Source organism: Anopheles ziemanni, chromosome 2 (genome assembly GCF_943734765.1).
Source record: "Anopheles ziemanni chromosome 2, idAnoZiCoDA_A2_x.2, whole genome shotgun sequence".
Lineage (NCBI taxonomy): Eukaryota > Metazoa > Arthropoda > Insecta > Diptera > Culicidae > Anopheles > Anopheles ziemanni.
In genome coordinates this window covers 8,024,792-8,030,791 of record NC_080705.1, presented here as the reverse complement: position 1 = coordinate 8,030,791, position 6,000 = coordinate 8,024,792, and positions in this window count along the sequence as shown.

The following is a 6,000-nucleotide window of genomic DNA, read 5'->3' as shown; positions in this document are numbered from 1 at the left end:
TTCGTGCTTTTGTGTGCTTCCGCCATTTCCCTCCCCTCCCCCTTTACCGCTAGCATGTGAGGAATTTCCCGGCGAAAGTCAAGCCAAGGTGGACAAGGCAGACGATCGGACTTCCTTTCTCAAAGCGAAGGGTTTTGCTTCGATTCGGATTGGATTTTCAATACACGGCCGGATGGGAAAGAAAAGAAGTTGAATTCGATTGCAAATAGTTTGAGAAATAGATTTGTGATGGTACAAATTGAAAGTGAAATACAAATTTATAAGTAGTTTCATTTTTCTTTTCCTTCCTGACTACCGAACAAAAAAAGGAAGGAAAGGAAAACAGAACATTAAACAGCTATTTTTTGGAGTTGCTTTCGCTAGCTAAACCACTGTATATAAATCAAAATACGCTAAGGATTAGATCTGTGGCATAAGAAAATCCCACGTATTTGCAAGTTAAAAACCACACTCGTATGGAAAGCTGCACCTCGGAGGGAGAGTGGTATTGAAAGCGTAGAGTTTTCCAGCGCCAGCACAACCGCATGGTAGGGAAAATCATGACGGCTTAAAAGAAGTGCTTAGAAGCTTCCCCGATGCAGTATCGCATCGGGTTCCGAGGGCGAAGGAAGTCAGGAAGGCAAGTTTTTCATCCTGGATCTCATCCCCATTTGGGTGCATGGTGACTTTTCGTGTACACAAACGCAAGAAAATGCTTCAAAGCTTTCCCTCGGGGCAGCCGGGCTGGTAGAGGTGGGTGCACATAATTGGTATGCGTCCTTGCGGTCCTTGTGGCAACCGGATTGAATTGAACCTGGAGGCGCCGAAGCCGGGTTTTGCAAGCAGATCGTCTCCGACACTCCCAAAAGGCGAGCGAACTCCGGGATGTCCAGGACGACGAGATCGATGAAAATTTAATTTAACTCCAACGATATGGATGAACGTAGGGAGAGGATGAAGGGGAGAAAGAGGGGGATGAGGAGGAAAAAGTTCGCACCGGGACGCCGACCACAACGACTAACTAGCTTTCGGAAGGCTTGAGACCTCAAATACTTCACATCAGTAAGGCGACACGACAGCACCTCGAAGAACTCCGGTATCTACCGGTGTCTATGTGTGTGTGTGTGCTGATTAAAAACCTATGTTTTATTTTATGACTACAACTTATCCTCGTCTTTCCCCGAGGTCCGGGAGGAAATGTCCCTGCGAAAAACGGAAGGACGAACGTTTGCAGTGTTTTAAAGGCTAATCTGTTCCATCGTTTCCGTTTTTGGCACGTAAGGATTGTATGTCTGTGTGTGTGTGTGTGTGATCACAGGATCAGGTCGATTTCCGTTCGGACTTTTAGAACAATGCTTCCCCGTCGTTGGGTGTCGATTTCCGCAAAGCAAAAGTTAAAGCGAGCGTAGAGGGGAAAACCCCGACTCCGAGAGGGAGAGAAGTTTTAGCAACAACATTTTGTGGCTTTTCCTTGGCCTTAGGTTTGTGGGCGTGGTTTTTGTGGGTCTTCCTGCCCACCCGAGGGGGCGGACGAGTGGTCGAGGTCGAAGTTTTCCCATAATTTTCAAGAAATACGTCTCCGGGCAGGAAAAGATTATAACTCGAAAACGGAGCGGGATCAAGATCGTAAGCCCGACGAGGAAGTCCGGTTGGTAGGAAGATTCGTCTTGCTCGAATCCAACCATGGGTGACGACTTTGGTTTCGTTTGGTATCCGGCATATGACCAAGCATTTATATCATGTTCCGTTGGTTTGAAATTTACACTTTGGAAGCTTCTTTAAATACTAAATTTTAAATACTTTAAGATAATCACTCGTTCCTCAATTCGACTAAAGAATGATGCCATTCCGTTCGCAAGCAAATCATTTCCCACAAAAAAAAAAAAGAAAAACCGAAAAGCAACACACGTGTACTCCTATTTGTCAGTGCATTACATTATTACCATTCGTTTTCGTTTTACTTCCGGTCCGATGCAATTGAATTCGGGTGCGAAAGATTTATGGAACCGCTGCGAACTGCGGCAAACATTTGTTTTGAAAGGGCACGAGAGGCCAAACATGAAAAAACAAACAAACATGCGAAACACGATAATGCGCCACCGAATGGCCGAATGGGAGCGCGTGGAGTTGCAAAACTGGCCATCGGAAATGTTTCGCAACCGTCAACGATTTATTCTTCTGCAGTTGTGCAAATAAAAGGGGCACGTGCGAATGTTTGGCGCAGAGCAAACAATAATGAACGATTTTTTTGTGAAAGAATGAAGAAAAATGTGATTGGTTTATTTGAACTAAAAAAACATAGTGACAAACTCTACTCTTTTAATTTCACGTTCTTACAAAGTTTGAGTGTTTTGAAATTTAATGTAAATAAAAATAAAACACTGAAATTATACCGGCAGAAACCATTTTGTTGATTAATAAACATTATTTAAATTTTTCGCTTAAGTTAAGTTACTTACTTTTACCTTTTTTCAGTCAATTTCAACTGATAACGAAGAACAAACACGTGTCGATAAATTAAATGAATAAAAAGGCTACTTACCACTCGGAAGCTTTTCGACAAACAATGTTCCAACCAAACACAGTAGGCCCTGGGGTAGGTTGACAGTAGTGTTGGTGATGCTTCGAAGCTTTGCCCTTTGCTTGCACAAACCCTTCACCCTTCCAGCCCTTCCGCTGTTGTGAGGTGAGGTGCAAATGATGACATTTCCGATGAGCGATTGCAAGCGATTCAATTTACCGGATTTTGGCAGCAGCATCCGGAAAACCACATCACCGGAAAGCCTCCCCCTTCCCTTCACTCCACATCATCCATACCCTCGAAGCGCAACCCCCTCCCCAACGCCAGTCGAGCGTCACGTAATGGTTTGTGATTTATTCAAAAGTTCGTTAATTGAAGTTTGTTTATTATTGATGGGGCTTATTAAATTTGTAACGGTTGCACGAGTTTTTCCCACGCCTTCCCCATCCATCGAGGCGGGGGGGGGGGAGGGACTGGGTAGTGTTAGATCGCTCGGTGGGATTTTTAATGGCTTTGGTTCATCGTCCCACGCCAATGGCATCCGAATGGTACGGTGACGGGGCGGGTTTCTCTCCACCGAGAGTCAGTTTTTGTCAAGCCGTAGTCCGTATAATTAATGAGCGTACTCATCGATCCACCCCAAAAACACTCCCATTCACGTGTTCATGAAGTGCCTGCAGGCGAGCTCGATCTAATGAGCGCATCAGAAAGCCAACAAATCACCCTGTGGTAGTTGTTTGCTTTTCTGCGTTGACGCACTTTGTAACCAGGCTTTTCCCATCCCGAGCGCGCACTATTGTTTGCTTTGTAATTTGTGCTTAATTATTTGAGGTGCGTCTAAACTTAATTGACTTCTCATTTAAGGGGAAACAGTGTAGGGCACATTATACTGTCTGTAAATTATGCCGCCAAACGTTCTAAACGCTTCTGGCAAAATAACTTCTTGAGTTCTAAGAATCTCAACATAGTAAAAATAAAATGATAAAGCAATTTTCGACTAAACAATTCCTATTCATCAGTTTCCCATAACATAACTGGAATAATTTTAACTTACTCGATACATTACTCACTATGTCATCAATAATTGCTGTATGAAATCCCTTACGGCATTGCGATTTTAATGTAGGTATATTTCGATCTTAGTAGAGTTATATTACACAGGATTGTTTTTCTGTTTTAGTATGACTTTGACGCTGCAAATCACCCCTTTTCGTCTGCGTGGGAAAGAAGCCGCACCCTCCAGCGTTCTCGGTCGTTTTCTATAGTCTCGTACAAAATATATATACTATATATATACTTCTATTTATATATTCTTCATATTCATTTCCCGCTTCCTTAGTCGCATTCGTTTTTTTTCTCTTTATATTTGCATATATGGGTACATTACAAGCTAGATTTGTGTGTATTGTTTTCACGTCAGCTTCGATTGCGTTTGCCTTCATTGCCGAACCGGTTCTGGATCGGTTCGCCCAAAAGGTGACTGGAATTTTTAGTGCGGATTGTTGTTTTACATGTCTTTTTTTTAAATTGTTTTCCGTTTTATTCGAACCATGCTTTAAATGCTTTCAACGTGTGGAATAGAAGGGAGAGTTTGTTTTTTTGCAAACGATGGAGCTTATCACAAAGACTCGTTGTAAAACAGTAGGGAATGCTGATAGAGTGAGATAGTGTTGGAGGGGTGTTATTTGTACAAGAAAGCAGGTGGAGGAAGGAATAGACTGAATGTAATTATTGTTTACCAACATTGTATCGCAAACAGGCAGTGTATCTTCCTATTCGTTTGGCTTATTTGATTAAGGTACGTCAAGCAGTTTACGATGCATCAATTCGGGGAAGTGGATAAAGAAACGTTCGGCAGAATTAAAAAAAACTGCCTGACCATCGTGGCGGAAAATCGCCCAAACACCGACAAGCGGTCACGGAGTAGCTTGAACCATTAAGTTCATCGCGGTGACGAGGGTGCACTAAAATGGAACCGCTTAAGTGGTCGGCCGGGGCAAACCGGCAAGGGTGTGTGTGTGTGTTTGGATCTTCCCGGAGCGTCCAGGCTCCAGCTCCAGGGCTTCGTGGCGTAATTACACTTTGGGAAACTAACGCCCACCAACCCACCCCGTAACTCACTAATGGGCCAGCGCGGCACGGCGTCCTTCTCGGGCGTGTTTGATTGACTTACGAGAGACTCGGAAACTTAACGATTTCCTAGCTCCGGAAGCTTCCAAACCCGGGGCAGCTCATGTTTGCAGCGGGCGCAACTTACGTTACATTAGGGGAAAACTTCCCGAAAGGCAGAGGGTAAGATGGAGCGAGCGTTGGGAAAGCGTCTACCGTGTAGAGGAAACATGAAAAATTACTTACTTCAACTTTGACGCAAAATAAACAGTCGGTAGTACATCTTCCGACGGTGCTCGCGCGGCTTTGAGACCTCGGGGTCGGAAAAAGGGTCGCATTACGCACACACATTTTCCTGGCAAGCACACTACACACCACCCCCCCACACTGGAGTCATTCTTTTCCGTCCCTCATTCGGGGTCGTCGGTTCGTATTAACTTCCAGGTGGTTTACGTTTTCGGGAATGAGGGATGAGCTTCTTTTGTTCCCATGGCAAGGTTTAATTACTTTCCCTTTACTTTACCGAAGCGCGCTTCCTGTCAGTTCTAGTCGGGCCGGTTCGATGTGTATTGTTTGCATGTTGGGTTTTAGTTTTAATGAGTTTTTTCTTTAACCTCGATAACAATCACACTACACTGTTGGGGGTTCTCGATACTCTATTTTAAATAACTTCCCTTATCTTTCTGTTCTGTGTTTTTTCTTCTCTGTATATTGTTCGTCTAATCAACTCCCACTGCACCGTTTGTATTGTTTAATGCTGTTTGCGTATCTTTTTCTTGCTTTGAAGTACATCTAGATTTGCGTCGTACACTTTTCGTCGCTTACGTTTTACAGAAGGAAGTATCAGAGGAAAGCTAAGGCCACGTATTATGTTGACGTTTCTTTTTTTTCTTTTTTTGATGAATCTATTATATTTCTTCTTCTCTTTTTCCGAACATACCCCGAACCGCTCGAGCAGATCGGAGGGGGGTTTTTTTTATTGTTTTGTCTTTGCTTCTGTACATGACTGCTTCTAGCACTATTGCCACTACTACTACTACTACTACTACCACTAGTACCACTTTTTGTTTTTCTGCCAAATTATCCAGAGAAGGAAACGGTGGATGTTCGACCCGAGAAGAGTGTTTTGCTTTCGGTCGCTTTTTCAATGCTATTTAGCTTTTTTTCTATTCGGTTTCTAAACGTTAGTCCGTCGTTAGGCTTATGCAAATAGTTCGCTCCCCAGTGGAATTTCTACGATTGCTAATTTGAGTCTTTTATTCTATACACCCCATCCACTGAGAGTTGATGGCACTGAGACTTAATGCTGGGTTGGCAAGAAAAGGGGGGTGAAAATCAACAAACATTGTCCTAATTTATATCATATACAAAGAAATACTCGAATTGATTGT